Below are 20,133 nucleotides of genomic sequence, written 5' to 3'. Positions count from 1 at the left end.
AATGACGTCATTTCCGCATTACAGTATATGTAATCACCTGTTTTTATACAGTCTATGGTAATCACCCCAAAAATTAAAAAGTCGACCCCAGAAAGTGTTGTGATACTAAGCCACACTTTAAAATGTATGAAGGTCGTTGTATTTTATAACAGAATATCAAATCAAATGGATAGCTATTTTTAATAGCTACAGATGGCAAAAGCTCACCTTTTTTTAAGTAAAATATTTCACAAAAATAAATTAGTTTGGTTTTAAATTGTAAAACAATAGATATACTGTTAAAATCACCTTTGGTTATACTCTGCTAGGAACCCTTTGTGAACTTAATTCAGTCATTTACAAATCTTTCCACTTATGTCTAGTAATTCATCCTTCATTAGCCTATTTATATGCATGTATATGTATGCATGCATATGTGTCCCTTTTCAATTTGCACAACATTTGTGCAGTCCTTACACAATTGTTCATTAATATTGCACATTTCAGAGTCTCTCTCTCTCTCTCTCTCTCTGTTTTGTGTTTTTGTATTTACTGCCATCGCTACTCTGTTCCTATTCCTATCTGTTTATTGCAGAGATGCCCCAATGTTTACATTGAACGGACTTTATACATCTATTAAAAATGAACTTTTTTTTAATAGCGAGCATTTTAACATGCTTCTTTATTTTTTTTAAGTGGTGAGTGAGGACAAAATAATTTCCCCACGATAAATGACGCCTATGATCTATGGGCTAGTGATGCTTTGTGAGGAAAATGTCTTCAGACTTATCTGTTGTGTAATATGTAATTACGTATGTGCGTTGACCTATATATTACATGACTACCGACATTCCGCATAGAGGAGAAACAATAATGTACAGTATGTGGAAAATAATGTGTTTTTTTAACTTTAAACCGCATAAACACATTTCATTACACCAAATACACAAAATAATGTTCTTTTTAGCAGCATCATATGACCCCTTTAACTCCGTTGAGTAACATAGATCCAGACTTTCAACCTATATGTTAGCCCCACAGACCACACAAAAACACCGTTGACACAGGAAATTACTCATCTCCTTTCTCTTAGCAAATGCACATCAATGAAACATGGAAGCCTTATCACAATTCCTGATGTTATCATTAGGGAATATCCTGTCATTTTCCTTTTTTCAATAAAATGCGCAGCATAAAAGTATTAACACGATGATGACTGATGACACGCTGACATCTTTGCATTTAAATCCATGCGTTCTTTCATAGCAGCCTTTGCTCGCTATAGTCCCAAGCTCACGTTAAAAGAGTTTTGTGTTTTGTAACGTGCCTCGGCGGCCAATAGATTCGCTCGCTGATGCGCACGTGATGCTATTTTTACGTAACACACAGACAAAACGACTGTATGTTCAGGAGCGCGAGTCACTACTCACCAGTGTTGGGGAAAGTTACTTTTAAAAGTAATGCATTACAATCTTTCTCGTCCATCTCTGTTGTGCTGTGCTTTGCATGCAATTGTTTTTTTAAATTTGAAGTGGTGTTTTTTGCAGTTGACAAGAGTTTTTCACCTACACATAATCTACACTTAACGACAATCCCCTTCTCCCTTTCTTCGACGAGTTCAAAATAATTAGAATACTTCCATCGCAGAAATGTAAAGCTCTGACCTGCCATCTCCGTTTCTGACTATGTCTGTTCCCGCGCACGCATTGAGTGCGTGATTCTACGTGATTACGTTCATTTTAATTAAGTAATTACATTTTTTTTTAAAGCAAATTAATTAAACTGAAAAAAGTAACTCGCGTTACTTTTTTAAAAAAGTAACTCGAATATTCATGTGTAAATTTATAAAGTAATGCGTTACTTTACTAGTTACTTCAGAAAAGTAATATTATTACGTAACGCACGTTACTTGTAACGCGTTACCCCCAACACTGCTACTCACTAGGTTATCCTGAACCTATAACTGTAAGAATGCTTTGACATTTTTGTATTTATTATTTTTGTGGCGTATCTGTGAGTTGTCACACACAGGCATGTCCTTGCAAAGACTAGACCAAGAATATGCTTGGAAGGAAAGGGGAAGATTTTTTATAGCACCTGAAACAGAAGGCGACTGGGACGAGGAAGACCACGTCGATCACCGTCAACTTGTTTTATCCAAAGCTGACGCTTTAGCGTCGGAAAATCGTCTTAAAGAGGCTGTCGATATGTTTTCCATGGCTCTCCGATATGGTCCGGTCCGGCCTGTGGCTGTTTAGTCCGGCCTGAGCTGTTTAGTCGGATGCGTTCTGCGCAACTTCAAGAAGAAATCAGAAGAGTCCTCAGCAAAAAGTGAGCCTAACTGGACTCAGGATTGTGAATTCGACTGCCCTGGCTGTCATAGTTTCATAGCCAAGCCCGTGACGGTGACCTGTGGACATACGTATTACAGCATAGCACTTTTTCTAAATGTAAACTGTGCAGCGATGACATTAGGAAGAGGCCCGGGGAACCCCAACTGAATGTGATCCTATGTGGACTTTTAGAGAAGTGGTTCCCTGAAGACGTGAATAGAACTAAATGTTTAGGGGAAGCTGAAAGCCTATTGAAGAGTAAATGCTACGGCAATGCTATTGCACTAACCAATCAATTATTAGAATCTGGTAAATTCGCATCCTTCACTGTGTCTAAATATATTTACTAATCTGACAACAATGCCATGACCAAGGTTACTAGGTCAGAACACCGTCGCCACGTCTTATATTGTTTATCAAAAGGGTACGAGGTAGACAGAGCTCCACTGACCAACATTTGGATTGACAGCCGTAATTTATGTATTAGCCCCGCCCTCAGCGATCATGTAACTGGCGAGCGCCCGTATTACAAAACGCGTTCGCAGGGCGCATGCGCAATCGGCACGCGTTGTGTAAGGCAGGTCGTGTCACAAAGTGTTTTGTAATCTGAGACAAACTGAGTTTGATAATAACAAGTTGAACAGTATGTAATAGCCACAATGTTCAGGTGTCTGTTCAATAGAGAGATGCCTAAAGGTTGTCTAATGTCCTGTCCTGTTGCCTAAATACTAAAAATGCATTTGTTAAGTAACAGCTGGAATTTGAAAAGGCTGCGATGTCATAATAGGGAAAATGGTCATTTATAGGCTACATTCCCCCGGTTTCACAGACAAGACTTAAACTAGTCCCAGACTAAAATGCATGTTTGAGCTGTCTCAACTGAAAATATCTTGCTCTGACATATCTTAAAATATGTCAGTGTCATTGTTCTGTGTCAAGATGCACACCTGTAATGTTTTCTTCTATGGCATTTTTGTAAAAGTTGCTTAAATATCTTAATTTAACTAAGACCTAGTCCTGGTTTAAGCTAAGCCCCGTTTGTGAAACCGGGCCTTAATGTATTTTATCCGAAAATTTCATATTTATATATATATACAAATATGACACCCATTTTATTTTATTTTTTCTTGATCATAGATGGCACAGAATATCATCTCAACACATTTACTGTAATGAATGGCTACACAAATTGTGTCTTTTCATCTGAAAATCAAAGTTTGTGAACACATTAATGTTTCTATATTTTGTGTAAAATTTAAGTTTTTATAGTTTTTTTTATTGAAGTGTAAATATAAAATTAGACCAAAGCATTGGCACAGAAGGCCCCGTTTTTACCCGTTGCATATTGTTACTAGTATTATTATTTTTAAATCTTATACTTATTGTAATTCATGTGGCTATTATTCAATAATTTCCTAAATTACATTTACATTTCAGACATTTTCACTTTTCATTAAAACCTATAGACGAATTGTTTGAAATCATTTAGTCTGATTTATTAGTGTTGCTATTATAATATGTTCAATTAAAATATGGGCAATTATGTAAATATTTTATGCCTGTATATAAGTCATAGAACAAATGTACCTTTTCAGATGAATCCCTTTTACTGGGATTCTGCTTTGTCTGTCATGGGTTATTCAGTGATGTAATTAAACTATCAAAGCACAATTTTAAAGATTAGTTGATTTAGTATTTTATATTAATGACACTTTAAAATATCTATAAATATTAATACGAGTGATATCAAAGGTCATTTATACATTCTGTAAAAGTTTAGTAAACGTTTTTCATTTACATTCTGTATAATGAGAGGGCCAACTTTAGGGTTGGGCCGATAGACGATGCCATCGTCCATTGCCGATTGCTGATAGACATCACGATGTTGAGCACCACGATTTTCTCTCGCAGTATATCATTGGGTAATTATACTACATATATTTCGGGCATCAGGGAGCCGCTATTATACCTGGCATTGAAACTGCTTTTGAATGCACGAACACTTTTTATTTTCACTTTCACTTTCGACATTCACGATCGCACGTACTCTGTTTATACTATGGAGCAGCAGTACTTACCACACATTTTACAAGATTAGATGTTTGTCAGTGGTGCTCAGGATCTGCAAATCATTCGCCATCGTCCTCAATCATCTCTCCTTACTCTGTTTATGTGATAAATTAAATTTTATGTACTGTAATGTAACAGGCACACCGAGTCTACACCGGACGCGACAGTTGTCGTGTCGCGCCGTGCTGTGCCGCATATCTGGCTGCGTCTCAATCAGCTCCCTAGCTCCCGAGCTCGTAGATCGTGTACACGAATTCGGGTACTGGTAAGTTCCCTGACTCACTGCACGTTGGGACAGTGATCACTCGAATTCCAGTGACATGATTACGTACAGCGTCAACGGACAACATAGTAGAACGTCACCGCTTGAATTAATAAACAACAGACAGAACCGATCTCTTTTTGATATTATTTTCTATTCTCTTTAAACACATCGTTCTGTTACATGTTCTTACAACATTTCAGCCGAATATTAATTATAAATGTTAAATAAATGTGTTCATTACCTGTCTAGCGATGTGCATAAATGTTGAAATATATACGAATTATGTTGAAAAAAACGGTTTGTCTTTTCAAATTTACTATAGGGTGTCATTATATTTATCGAGTTGGCTCATGTGATTTATGTTTTACGCTTCAGAAATGTGACGTTATTTCCGGTAAGGGAGCATAGTGAGCTCCGATGCTCCCTAGTTTTTGCGGTGCATTGTGCATTGCGAACGTTCTAGTGCACTGGAAGGATTTCGCGATTGAGACAGCCTTTAAAATGGCCGACTCCCTGATCAGTGCCCTAACTACTGAACAAGGGATCTGATTGAGACGCACCATCTGTCTACACTGGACGCAACAAAGAGACCGTTGAAAATCATTTGAAATTTGTGTCATCAGCACGTCATAAATAGAACGCGGCAGCAATTTACTGTCGGGGATTTGTCGTGTCGCGCCGCGCCGCACCGCATCCAGTGTAGACAGCATCACTGATTATAATAAGTTCTATACACTGATCTATATATAATGAATCGCTGTTATAGATCAGTGGTTCTATAGTATTTTGTTGCACCGCTCGCGTCCGGTGTAGACACGTTGTTAGAAATCGTTATTTGTTTTCCGTGCCATATATAAGGATCCAGGCTTCGGGCACACCCCCGCCCCCCCTGATGTCTTCGTCCATCGCGATGTTTCACTGTAGACATCGTAGAGTGAATCTGCGTCTCATTCAGCTCGTCTGTTGTTTCTGTTTCATGCAGATATTTTTTATGTATAGTTTCACAAAACTGAAGTCAAACCATTCTGTTTTTGCTTAAAATTTCGAAATTATACAATGTAATTTGTAATGTAATGTAATGTAATTTGGTTGCCTCTAATTTTAAATGTAAAGAGCACAGACAAAGACTTATTTTGTTTATATGAAGAGATTTCTTTTATTTACTGTCATTTATTTACTGTCATTTCAGTGCACATTGTGTTACTTATTTATTTGATTTGGGGCTTGTTTTAAAATTTTGTTTTGTTATTTACATTTACATTATGTTAAAATTTTGGTATTTAGCAAACACTTTTATCCAAAGCGACTAACAAATGAGGACAATAGAAGCAATCAAAACCAACAAAAGAGCAATAATTTACAAGTGCTATATTAGTATATTATTATAGTGTTATTTCAATTTCACAAAGAAACATGCAGTATTTTGTCCAAGCAATAATAAAAGGACACATTTAATTTATAATTTGTCTTAAATCTCATTTTGTTAAAATAAAATTGTGGAATCGAATCGTGAAATCAAAATCGTGAATCGAATCGAATCGTGAGTTGAGTGAATCGTTACATCCCTACTGTTGATTATCATCATATCCTCATTGTTAAGTGTTGGTTGACAGGAAATATTTGATGATGTTGATGAAGTTACATAACGGCTACATAACGTCACAATGTTCCCGTCGTACACAAAAATCGGGACACTTCTTCTTTGATAACCATTTGTCACATTTTATTTGTAATACATATCTTGATAGAAGTGTTGGTTCTGAAAATGTCGCAGAGACAGAGTAATCAGAGTGCAGCAGTCTTGTCTCTCCTTGTGTGTCTTCATTTGCCCTTGTGAAAAAAATCAGTGCTGCAGTGTAACATCCTCTCTCCCTTTATTCCTGTGGCATTTCAGTGCACAAATGTCTCTCCTTGTTCTACTGATCTTACACATTTAATCTATGCCATGTCAAGTATTATGATTAATATAATGCCTGTCAGACAGACTTAAAGAAATGGTAGTTAAAGCTGTGATTTTGAGGTCTCTCACTGTCTCTGATTCCCTCTTTCTCTCAGACTCTAGTAATGTGTGGGTGCGGGTGTGCCATGCCGAGGCTCACAGAGGACTAAAGCAGTACTGTCAGGCTTTAGAAAACTGGGAGGCCTGCCTGATTGCTACCCCATCCCCAGAGGTACATCGATGAATTTTCCTATCACATACCGCCACAGATGGCAAATTCACAGTACATCAACACACTTTTACAAATATCATAGTAGCTGGATTGTTGCTTTAAAAACAGGTGTCAAACTCAAGTTTCCAATTTACTATCCATGTGTGTCTGAAATCGCCCCCTATACTCTTAAATAGGGCACTATTTGAGGAGACAGCCATTTTTAGTGGTGTCCGAAACCAAATATTATGTTATGTTATATTTAGATGTTTTTGATTACATTTTTTTCTCAGTTACAATAATAGCTGGAAGTTATACTGCTATAATACACTTATATAAACTCTTGTTGAACTCCTGCAGGACTTAACATTTGATAAATGTTTTCAATGAAGTGAGATCAGTATTTTTTCAACAATTTGTACTTTTATTATTTTCTTATTTGCAAACAATAAGTAATATAAACAATCAAGTAGTTGGTCAATAAAAGGGTAACGATATAAATAACTAAATAGATAAATAAATGAAATATTAAGAAAAGTAAAAGAAAAAAGGGGGACAGTAAAGGAAAAAGTGGGCTTGTTTTAGATATTTAATCAAAGACAAACTTTAAAAACATTTTATGAATGCTTTTTTATTGAAATTGTTTTAAATCGTTTATTTATTTGTTTACTTTTTCTATTTCTCACTTGTTCCTCGCAATGAATATAGCTGTGGTAGCTGGCATGATGCTAAATTATAAACAATCAATCAGATTGCTTTTGCTTTAAAACAATGATATTAAGTGCAAAACATTACAGACTTGTTTACAATATCTTTAATTGCAACATCGATATTTCCCCAGATAGAGAATATTACAATGGTGACATATTTAATCATGTGTGAATTAATTTCACAACAATAATGCTAATTACGTCACAGAAAAGGGTTATCCATATTATTTAGCCCTGCTTTTTTGTAGATTCTTGACCATGAATGAGTTCGAATATTTTTCTTTTTCAGTTCTGATTACTGCTATTCATTTGAAATATGAATTTCAGCACCTGTATTTGTTAAATCAGCTCAGTTTCACATGATTAAGTTATACAGGCCAAGCTGACAAGTGAGATAAGGAGATACAGACAGGTACGGATAAGGCAGAGATGTGGGTCACTCAAGTGTGTATTTATCTTGTTGTGTGTCTCAGAGTGTCTTGCTCTGTTTTTAGCCTTCAGGCCATTAACATGACTAGACTCACAGTCCCATTCTAGTCAGATTAACCCAAAAACAGCATCTGTGCTACTGGAAGCTAAACTCATTTTAATTTGTCTCTCTCTTGCAGGGATATTTCCAGAAAGCAAAAATTCTCCAAGAGATGGGTCATGTAGATGAATCTCTGCAGGTCTTCCTTCAGTGTTTGGCATTGGATGAAAACTTCCATCAGGCCAAACGAGAAGTGGAATTGGTGAGTTTAATTTCTGTTTTTGTAGTTTAATTCAGTTGGTATGATAATAAAAATTGGACTTCAGTACGTTACCAACTTCTATTTCAGTATTGATACTAAATTGATATTTTAGGAAACAAAACAAAAAACATTCTCAGGTGACTGATGAAATAAACTAGGGCATCATTTCAAATATAGAATATTTTATTCTACATAATATATTATATTGTATTATATTATATTATATTATGTTAGTTTAGCGGAAATTACAGAATGGCTAACATTGCTTACAGCATCATTAAGTTGAACATTTTGCTACGTTGCTACTTTTGGTCATCTAATATGAGAGCATGTTGGTTTATCAGGTTAACTGTGTTTTGTTTATTCAGGAATATATAAAGCCATTTGTTGGCGTTTAATAGTGTTGATTAATATTGTAGGTCAGAGGTCAGGAGACAGAACTGTTTTATGTTCAAGATACAGTTTTAGTTATTTGTGTTCTTAAAGGTCAACTTATTGTAATGTGCTGTGGCCAAACTGTTTCAGATCAGTTATGGACCATAATAAAATTATGTAAGATAATTCTTACTGGTGAAGCCTTGTGACTTTCTGCCTAAGCAAGCACACAGAAAGACGAAGAAAGTGCGCTGTGTGCGTTGCATAACCTGTGTATCTTTCAGAGTATGTGTGTGTGTGTGTTTACAGAAGGCTTAAAACACACTCTCTGATGTAATTAGGTGCTTTTTCTTTGGCCTACATTAAGACTGAGAGCTATTTTAAAGGAGAAATCATGATCTCTCAATTAACAAAGACTGGTGTCTTTAATAACAGTTCTGAGGCATGAACTCTAGCTAGCAGCACTTAATTCCTGTGATCTATTTGTCTGAATTTGAATAGAATGCAGCAAGATCTGTTGTGAACAACATACTGTTTTAAAGGTTTGGTGTTGTAAGATTTTTAAAATGTTTTTGAAAGAGATACTCATCAAGGCTGCATTTTTTTTGCTCATTAATACACTAAAAACAGTAATATTGTAAAATATTACAATTTAAAATAACTGTTTTCTATTTTAATATATGTAAAAATGTAATTTATTTCTGTGATGACAAAACTGAATTTTCAGCAGCCATTACTCCAGTTTTCAGTCACATGATCCTTCAGAAATCATTCTAATATGCTGCTTAGGTTCAAGAAATATTTCTTATTACTGTCAATGTTGTGAACAGTTGTGCTTGATATTTTTTAGAGACCATGATACATTTTTTCAGAAATATTTTATGAATATAACATTAAAAACAGCTTATTTTTTTTAAATATACATTTTCGTAACATTATAAAAGTCTTTACTGTCACTTTTGACAAAATTAATGCATCCTTGCTTAATAAAATTATTTTAAAAAATCTTGACCTCAAACTTTTGAACGGTACTGTAAATATGAATATATATTCTTAGCTATATTGTTTTCTAAACCTCTGTTAAACCGCCTTTTTGTTCTAAATTGATCTGTTCCATCTTTTTTTGTTCTTCATCTTCAGATCTTACATGACCTGTTGGCTCCGGCCTGTGATAATGTCAAGGTTGGTTTGAGAGAGACAACCCATAACACTTCCTCACACTTGCGCAGTAAAACCCCGGTGTCTGAGGGCCAGGATCAAGACCAGCAGACCCATTTGCAAGCCCGGCACCAGTCTGTCACACCAGCAGCATCTACCCATCTGTCCCCTACAACCACAGAGGTAAGCAGGTCACCCTTTAGCACCTTGTATATTAAATTAACTTTATAGATCTCTATAGATCTCTAGTTGACAGTGACATAAGCAGCTCTTAATACTTTAACTCCTAATTTTTCCATGTCTGCAGAAACCAGGTCGGTCTGAAAGTCTGGAGCGCTCTGGCCTGAGCAGAGCTCACTTCCTTCGTGCTCACAGGATAGGGGGAGCTGTAGAGGAGGGGCTTAAAAGAGTTAGCTCTGCCCCCCAGTTGGGTGACCCAGAAAAGGGGGTGCTGCTGAAAAGGAAGCTGCCTGTGTCTGAAGCAGGGCCTGGCGTGGCTTACAGCCACAGCAGTAAATATAAGAAGCAAGTAGGTAAGTCGTCTAGCCTGACAAGTATGTGATGCCAACACAAGGTTGAAAAGCCATGCAAACACTGTATTGACTACACATCTGAACATTTTTAGCTGGTAGTTCTCCAATGATTATAATAAACCCTCACCCAGCTTCTATGTTACACAGGGCTTCCTTGGACTTAGTTGACTTTTTGTTCAGGCAACCCAGTGACTAGTCAGTCTTTAAAATGTGCCGGTTTTTGTGTTTGCCTTACTTCCACTGGGACTGTGCTTTACTATCATCAGCTGAAAATGTCTGCAGTTTGAGTTTGCCCTAAATAAAGTGGTGTCCTCATGTCTCTGCTTTTCAACCTTTTTACTTCAGCGACTGCCAGTGCAGCTACTCCTGTGGTTACCGAGGAAACCAAGTCCCATCGAACCCTGCCAAAAGACCTGCTGGACCCGAATGATTTTGAATGCTCTCTCTGTATGAGGTGAGGAAAGAGTATGTTTCTAGAGTCAAATCGACTAAAAGCCAAATTAAAAAATTAAAAGAGGAAAGGAAAAGTAATCAGTACACTGTTTCTCCCATATATGCCTTTAGAATAAATAATATAAAATAAAGATATCTCTAGTTTTCAGTTATTTTAAGTCTGTTTGCTTTTTTTATTGTTTGCTTTTTTTATATTTGTTAATATTTTGTATAATGTTAACATTTGATTGAATGTATTTAATAGCAAATTCGTTTCTGAAAAAAATATTTTATGAAAAAAAATTAAATTTCTTTCAGAATTCTCAGTTATTTTTAATTAATTTCTTTTAAATATTGTTAATATTTTATATAATGTCAAAATGGGATTTTTAAAAGGAATATGTTTAATAGCAAGTTTGTTTATGATTTTTTTTTAAACGTAACATTTCTTGCAGAATTCTCAATCATTTTATTTGATTTAAAAAAAAAGTTAATATTTCATATAGTGTCAAAATTTAGCTTTTAAATGAAAAGGAATGTTCAATAGCAGATTAGTTTCTGCTTTGGTATCAAAATTGGTAGTGAAAATTGTAAGGATAAAAGAAACTCAGATACTTTGATCTCCTGAGAAACAGACAATACACTGGCATCTTCAAGACACCCCACAGAGGGGTGGTGCAGGAAACGCCTCTCTCACATATGCATCAGTGCCTTTTCATCTGCTCCCTCCACTGGATTCACTCAGAATGGTCAAGAATATAATGTTCTATATGAATGCAAATAAGATTTACAGTCATGTTTGGTTTCATTTGAATAGTTTCAGGGCGAGTGGTACAATGGTCTTAATCTTACAAAAGTAGACTAAAAGATAATCCAGATCCTAAGAGTTAAAAGATACTTTGATTACTGTAGAGGGTCATTCCATGCAAATTACCTTTTGTTCCCATTGAGGTGTAAACTAGCCACCCAGATTCCAATTGTTTGTACATGCCTCCATTTGAGGGATGTTTTATCTCGGTTTTGTATTTAAAGGATTGCAGTAAAAGGGTCAGCGCGATTCTGTAGTCAGAGCCCGTAGTATGGAGTGTCTCCACACACTCTGTACTATGTATCGCTGATTAATGTTTGAGTATTACATGGGTAACTGTAGGGGGCTAAACAGACCTACTATTTAAGGTATATTAAATAGTATTAGCCACAAACCTCTGAATAAGGTTCAGACTGGCGAGTTTTGTGATCGTGGAGCCCACGCATAGCGGCCGCCGTGAGGCATCCTAAATAACATAGATTCTTAATGAACGAGAAAATACAGAGTAAAGAGTTAACTAGAATTATCAAATGTCAGAATAATTAGAGACCGACAAACAACCAATTTGCCTTTCAACCTAAATTCGAGGTAATACTAAAATGGGGTCAGATTAGATAATAAAATGGAGTCAGATTTCAGTTAAACCTAAATTGAATAACTCTGCGCGCTGAAAAGACCGAACACGCAAGTGACCTTCATCCACCACTGGATACCTTCCTTGGGCCAAGTGCGTGGACCTTACAAAATAATTATTATTTGTATTAAATTATTTGTACTGTTAATTTGGTATTGTGAAGACTGTGGCATTGTCCACTGGTGATGGGACTTGAGATGGGTTTTAAAAACCAGTTGTAAACAGGGTCTTAGAATAGCTTATCTTATAAATTACACAGTGCACGTATAGAAGACAAACTAGTAGAGCCTGTAATGTTTACCTCAGAAAACAAAAAAGCCTCAGCTGCCAGGCGACAGGTTCATATATGTGTCCGTGACAGTGTTTAATATAGCTCAAGATCTTCTCCTGTCTCTTTTCTAGATTGTTTTATCAGCCTGTCACGACACCCTGTGGTCATACGTTCTGCAAAAACTGTCTGGAGCGCTGTCTAGACCAGAATCCACAGTGCCCTCTCTGCAAAGAAAGCCTGAAAGAGGTTTGTCTCAAAATCATAGACTGTGCATTTGCATGGCAAGCAACAATCAATTAATTATAATAGCATTCAGGGCTCAACAAGGTAAATTTTATTATTTAAATAAATTATATTAATTCATAAAATTGTGTTGTTTTATTTTATTTTAAGATTCACACTTCAATCATACTTTCAATTACATTCTAAATGATTTTTGCATTAGTAACCAATCCAATTCTTTCTGTATTTCTCTTGTTCTTCAACTTCTCTTTCTTGTGGTTCTCTTCCTCCTCTGTCTGGTTCCTCATACAGTATCTTGCCTTCAGAAAGTACACAATCACACAAGTGCTGGATAAAATCATTAAGCAGTATCTATCCAAGGAACATTCAGAGAGACTGAAGCTGCATGCAGAGGAAACTAACGAGCTCTCAGAGTAAGTTTGCACAAGTGTTTCATTTGTGGCTCATCTAATCCGATTCATCATTTTGTTTGGAAGTGGTACGTAATGTGAAGCTGCTTTTGCACTGATGCCAGACTTACCATTCATTTGTTAAGCATAATCTTCTGGTTTCCATCCATCCAGTTCCAAATAAAATGAGAAAAAATGAAATGATGTACCTTGCATTTGTAAAGTATTTAATTCAGTGAATAATACCATACTGTGATATGTGATATTTGCATAAGTCCTTGTATCTAATCAACAAATCACACTCAATCTCTTTCTCTATGTTATTTGTCTTTCCCCAGTTTAACAAAAAATGTGCCCATCTTTGTTTGTACCATGGCCTACCCCATTGTGCCTTGCCCCCTTCATGTGTTTGAGCCACGATACTGTCTCATGATCCGACGCTGCATGGAAACCGGGACACGTCAGTTCGGCATGTGCATCAGCGAAACCCAGAAAGGGTAAGTGTGAGCTTATATGAGATCTCATGGGATTGTAAGCATTAAGTCTGTTGGATTATGTAGCTGACTTTTATATTATGATATATGAAGGTTTGTGGACTATGGCTGCATGCTCCAGATCCGCAGCGTGCATTTCCTCCCAGATGGACGCTCTGTCGTGGATACAATCGGAGGAAAGAGGTTTCGCGTCCTCTCATGTGGAATGAGAGACGGGTACTGTATCGCCAACATCGAGTATCTGGAGGATATGAAAGTACGCACTTCTCATGAATTTTTACATTACTGTAATGTAGAGGAATGCAGGAAAAATAATGTCTTCTAATGTCTGTTATTGTTGAGCATTCAGGGCTCAACAATAATAAAAATTTTAAAAAATTTTTTAATTTATTACAATTTTAGCACCATAGTTTTCTAAGTATGAACATTTTAGCAGTTGTAGTTGTAGACTTTTTTAACATTTTTGCTATGTAGTGATTACAATTTTGCATCCTTTTGCATGGAATGAAAGGCAGATACTGTACTGCAAACATCGAGTGTCTGGAGGATATGAAAGATTTTTAGATTACTGTAATGTAGAGGAATGCAGGAAAATATCTGTCTATGTATAATTATGAGTTTCCAGGGCTCAACAATAAGGATTTGATTAAAAATAAGGTAATTTTATTATTTTTATTATTTTAGTTATTAAAATTTTAGCACCATAGTCACTTGGAAACCATATGTCCTTCTATGTTTGGAAACCATATGTCCTTCTATGGTTTATGTTGACCAGAAGTTAAATTAAGCTTAAAGATACAGTATTAAAAAAATTGTGCATTGTAGGTCAATGATGAGGAGGATTTGGAGAAGCTACAAGTGTTACATGATCAGGTGTACGATCAGGCCCGTAAATGGTTCCAGAACCTGGAGAACCGCTTCCGGAACCAGATCCTGCAGCATTTTGGGCCAATGCCTATGAGGGAGGCTGACATCCAGGTATTTCCCGCTCTCTTAATCCCTACTACTGAGAGAAGCCCTGTCTCCCTTCTTTCTTTGCCCTACAGCAGGCTGCACAGCAGGAAGTAGGTCAAGGTGCATTCAGGGTTGGGTTTGCATAAGTGCTGTTACATCATAAATGTGTCAGAAAGAACGGAAGTTAATCTGGCAGCTCTCGCAAACACGCACACACTGTCTGGTAAACATATTAGCGTGTTGTCCCGAATAGGGATGGCATACTTTGAATAATAACGGAGGGAGGTTATGGTTGTGTAAGCTTCATGAACATAGCCGGGCCTTATATGGTCAATTTGAAGGGCCTGTCCTGTGATTTCTGAGTACAAATAGGATTTATACAGATGTTCAAGCTAGTTTCGTCAGCATTTAGTTTAGCTCATCGTTTCTATTTTACAAAAAAAAAAGCATGATATAAAAGGGGTCATATCATGAGGAATCAAAATTTCCTTGATCTTTTCAGATTAAAGAAAGTTCGATGTTCTATGTAAGTCAGAACTTCCTCTTGAGTAGAAAAAGAGCTGTAAAACGTCACATCAGTGGTGTTCAGAAACTTGATCTGCCTGGTCGTGGTGAGGTAAAAAAGTTAAAGCAGGACTGAATAATACCAATACCAATTCTAGCCAATATCAATGAGCCGATAATTATTTTTATAAAATTATATATTTTTTGTTAGGTTATGGCTGATAACCGAAAAGCAGATATTAAAATTAAATAATATTTTGTCCAAATAAATAAAAAATAAAATCAGTAGTTTTAAATCCTAGGCATCACAACATTTTAATGTACAATATAAAAATTGAAATTAATTTTGAGATTAGCTAAATATTACATTTAATTATGTTGTTTAAAGAACTGTTTTAAGAAAATTAACTTAAAGTGAGTATTAGATGCAGCGTTTTTATTATTAACTAAAACTAAAATAAACTATTTAAAAATTGTTTTAATTTAAGTAAAATAAGGCTGAAATAAAATACAATATAAATATTCGATGATTAAAAACTTAAAACATAAAAAATATTTAACAAAAATTACAAAAGTTGCCTTGGCAACTAACCGAAATAAAATAAGTTTAAGTTGACATACTAAAATTACAAAAATAAAATAAATTAAAGCTAAGTAGAAATATAATAAAAAAGACAAAAGCACGTGTAATTACTAAAACTTGAAAAATAAAAGCTATAATTATAAAAACCATAATAGTATAGAAATAATACTAAAATAACACATGATGGCAAAGGTAATCTAAATGTAAAACAGGAAATGAGCAAACACAATGAAATATCCAACATCGGCTGATATATTTCCAATATTAACAGATAAAAATGATCTCTGATATCAGCCGAGAACCGATAAGGTACAGATATGATGTATATCTCTAGGATATGACTCCTTAAATGTACTTTTATTAGTACATTAGCTTAATCTTAAGACACTAACCCTGTTTCTTTATTTCTTTGTTTTCAAGGCCACACCTAATGGTCCAACGTGCTGTTGGTGGCTGCTAGCTGTTCTTCCTGTCGATCCACATTACCAGCTGTCTATCCTTTCCATGACAACACTAAAAGAACGTCTAGTCAAGATCCAGCACATCCTCACCTACCTGCAGAACCTTTCCAGCAACTAGAGCTTCCACACAAACACACACAGAACTCTATTTCCACCAGCTAATGTCTGTGTCCTTCTGCTGGCCAACATGTATGGTGCTGAATGATGAAGAACTAATGAGAATTTAGGGAGACTCCACTGAAAGCCTGACACAGATTTCTACCTGTGGGGTTATATGTAATTCATGCCGAGAGTTCTAAGAACAAAGTGTTTTTCGTTGTTTCGTACCAATCTGTTCATCAACATCTGACTTTTCTTTGTGCAGATCCCTGTAGTATTTATTGTTGAACAGCCTGTCCGTTCTCATTTAGGAGAAACAATCTACTTAAAATCTAATTTCTGTTTAATGCCTGTAGCCTCCATACAGTGCTTTGAGGGCAGAAATATTGTTGGAGAGCATTCCAACATTCTCAACATGATCACACCATGCTTTGTGTGTGTGTGTGTGTGTGTGTGTGTGTGTGTGTTGAAGTAGACAGGGAGCATCTGCAAAAACAAAATCTTCAAGGTACATTTTTAGGCACCAAGGCAGAAGGCAAGACTATTTGAAATATATTTTCTTCTTCACTTAATACTCTGGAAAAACAAAAGCAGAAATATTGCTTCCGAGCATCCAGCCGAGCTTTCACACAAGAAGTCGTTGTCGCGCAACAGCTGAGTTGCCTAAGACAGAAAACAGACGATGCACTTGTATTCATTTGGGTTGCTTTTGCAGTAATGGACGTCAATGAAGCTAACACTGTCCCATCCTGTCTCAAGCTTTCAGCTCAGAGATAGGCACGAGACTGTTTAGCATAGATTTATTTCTGCCGGGGAAATAATTAGGACTTCCAGATATCTGGATAGTTTAGTTTCAGACGTATCATTCATTTGCTGTGGGTTTGCTTTGGTCAACCAAAAACAGCATAAACAACATGTCTCCATATTGCAAGTGTCTCTGTTAGTTACAAGCTGCTCTTTGTCAAGTTCTTTAGAAGTCATTTTAAGATATTGCTAAGATATTGCTATATTTTATTTGTGTAAACAAAGGGAAACTTGCAATATTTTGACAGATGTAGACAAGTGAAAAACAAACTATCGTTGGCTGCAACCAGCATCATACTGAAAGGAGACCCAGCAAGCATTCTACATATTGACAGTGATGAATGCTAACTCACCTGTGTGGTGCATGTTGTGTGCAGACTAACTTTTGCCTTATAATACCTTGTTGCATTCTGCTCCTATGGTATAATGTATCTGCTTGGGTTTTTGCATTCCTGTTGATGGAGAAATAATTCTGTGGTTTAATTTAATTCATTCGCCTCTTGGCCAAAATCCTTTCAGTGTGAAAAAGATGTCAGATAATGGCTTTGTTGTATGTAAATAATTTTGTTTTGAAAAATATTTTTTTTATAGCTCTGCTCAAATATTTAAGTTGTCAATTTTCAAATAAAACGCACATCTTTTTCATTGTATGTGTTTATTGTATTATTATTATCATCATCATCATCATCATCATCTATCTGTCCATACAAAAAAAATGTATACATTTCCAAAACAATTGTCTTATGTTGGGTTGCAGGATGCTGGAGCCTAATTTATTTATTTATTATTCATTTTATTATTATTCATTTTCTTCTTTTTACTGACAATAATTACAAACTATTACATAAATAATTTGACCTATGTATGGTCACAGGGATGCTGGAGCCTAATTTTTTATTATTATTTATTATTAGATAATAATTAACAAATTACATTTTTATTATTATTTCAATATAATTAACATTTATTATGATTATTATTATTTTCGTTACCTATATCCTCCACTAGATAGCAGCAGCGTCTCTGGTTGTGCAACAGCAGCATGTTTCATAACTCGCAGACTTGTTGTCCTGTTCTTACTACTTATTCGATAATCCACCACCCTGCATCGAACAACCAGAATATTCTCACAAAGTTTCAGACCTTTATTGAATACAAATATACTCTGTACATTTCTACATAAATATACGCAGTTTATGCATAACGTATTAACAACTTGACTGACAGGTTTGATGATCCGTGATTTTAAAAAATAAAACATCCAGCTATCGGAGAGACAGCATCATGACAAACTCTGAAAGAAAACAAAGGCAAAACTGTCAGTTCATGTAAGTTTAATTGTCGTTATTTAGTCGACTAGTTTACTTCGACTACACTTGTTCTCGTGACCGCGAAGGTGTGTGAGGCTTTTCCCTGAAATGTCACTTGAGGGCTTCCGTACGAATCAACGGATACCACTTGACGGTATTCGCGTGAAAATTGTTGTGAAAAGCTTGTTTCAGAAGTTCACATATGTATCCAATTCTTGCACATTTAGCTTGTTTTCCTCGAGCTCTAAATGGCTCCCCTGAACTACAGTTAGTTAATATGCGGAAAATATATAATAGAGATTAAAGATGAAATTGGCGGGAATTGTCACCTGAGTGAGGTAAGCAGACGCTTACAGTTTGTTGTTGTGTTATTAACAGGTTCCTTCATTTATATATAATTTTAATTAAAAATCAAGAAAACATAAAGGTTGCTAGGAGTGAATGTCTCCTGTAGGAGTGGTATATATACACTTTATTGTTTGGTTGTTTGTTGTTTTGGGGCACTAACTATGGAATCGAGAAATGATTCTTCAGCCATTCTGACATTTTCCGAAGGCATCGCGATTCTCTCTTGAATCGATTCTGAGCTTAGTTTTTAACAGCAGATGGCACTGCGTACTTTAGAAATAGCCGTATTCTGCTTGCTTCCAGTTCCTATACACATGCACCATTTGAACCTAAAATAATCATTAATAAAGTTCGAAAAGGTTGAAGCGAATTACAAGGATGTTCACAGTGGTCTGTGTTTACATTAATCTCACATCATAAAAGCATAAAAGCAGATGTGCAAGTACATTTAACCACTTACATTACTCAGCTGAACGCACAAGCGCTCTTCTTCGTGAGCAGTTGCGTGTGCGGTTAAAAACTAGCCTAGAGCGCCATCTGCTGTTAAAAACTAAGCTCAGAATCGATTCGAGAGAGAATCACGATGCATTCCGAAAATATCAGAATCGATCCACGAATTGCGATGCATCGATTTATTGTCCCAGCCCTAGTAAGCAGCCCCCTGCCTCAGAATGGCGGTCTGCCTTCCATAAAGCATTGAGCTTTGGCCGCTCGCTTACTCTCATCATATGCAGCTCCCCACCTCAGAGCGGTGATCGGTCATGTATAGAGTGCAAAGCGTTCCAGCCACTCGTTCGCTCATGCAATATAAGCAGCTCCCCATCTCAAAGCGGCGGTCTGTCCTATATAAAATGCTCTGGCCACTCGCTTCCATTGCCTTCTGTGTTGAACACCGGCTTTGCTGCTGTTTTCTCATATGGGTGTGAAGTATTGCTTACACTATCCATAATGCATGCTGGCGTGGCTGCCGTTCATCGCCTCCTGTGATAAGCACCAGCGCAGCTGTTGTTTATGTGGGTGTGTAGTGCTGCGTACGTTAGCTACTGTGCACACTGCCGCTGTTCATCGCTTTCTATATAAGCACTGGCTGTGCTGCTGCTTTTGTGAGGAGGTGTGTTACGTATGCTACTGCTGCTTATGCTGGTGCTGCGCTATTCTTTGCCTTTCTATGTTAAACACCAGCTGGCCGTTGTTTTTCATAAAGGAGTGTAGTGTCGCTTACACTAGTCACTGTACACTCTAGCACTGACACCGGCCATCATATGATGATGCACCAGGTATACCACTGTTTTCAACACTATGTCTCTCTACACTCGCTTTACGCAACTGTTATCTAGCCCTCGCTCTACGCGACTGTTATCTAGCAATGAATCCAGAGAACGATCGTGGCCGAAACGTGGTCTTTTGTAATCAAAAACTAGTTGCCCTTGAGCAACGACTGTTCTGTTGTGTGGTGTGACAGCTGTAAGACAGAATACAGAAAGTTCTTCTGTAT

General features: G+C 36.4%; 1 pseudogene; it reads left to right on the top strand.

Annotated features, from left to right (window-relative positions):
- Nucleotides 1-1,918: 1,918 nt before the first annotated feature.
- On the top strand, nt 1,919-16,839 carry LOC107758018 (LON peptidase N-terminal domain and RING finger protein 1-like; annotated as a pseudogene).
- The last annotated feature ends 3,294 nt before the right edge of the window (nt 16,840-20,133 follow it).

This window comes from Sinocyclocheilus rhinocerous, unplaced genomic scaffold (genome assembly GCF_001515625.1).
Source record: "Sinocyclocheilus rhinocerous isolate Xijiao unplaced genomic scaffold, SAMN03320098_v1.1 scaffold1314, whole genome shotgun sequence".
Taxonomy (NCBI): Eukaryota; Metazoa; Chordata; class Actinopteri; order Cypriniformes; family Cyprinidae; genus Sinocyclocheilus; species Sinocyclocheilus rhinocerous.
The sequence above is the reverse complement of the archived record's forward strand: the minus strand, read 5'-3'. Positions and strand labels throughout refer to the sequence as shown.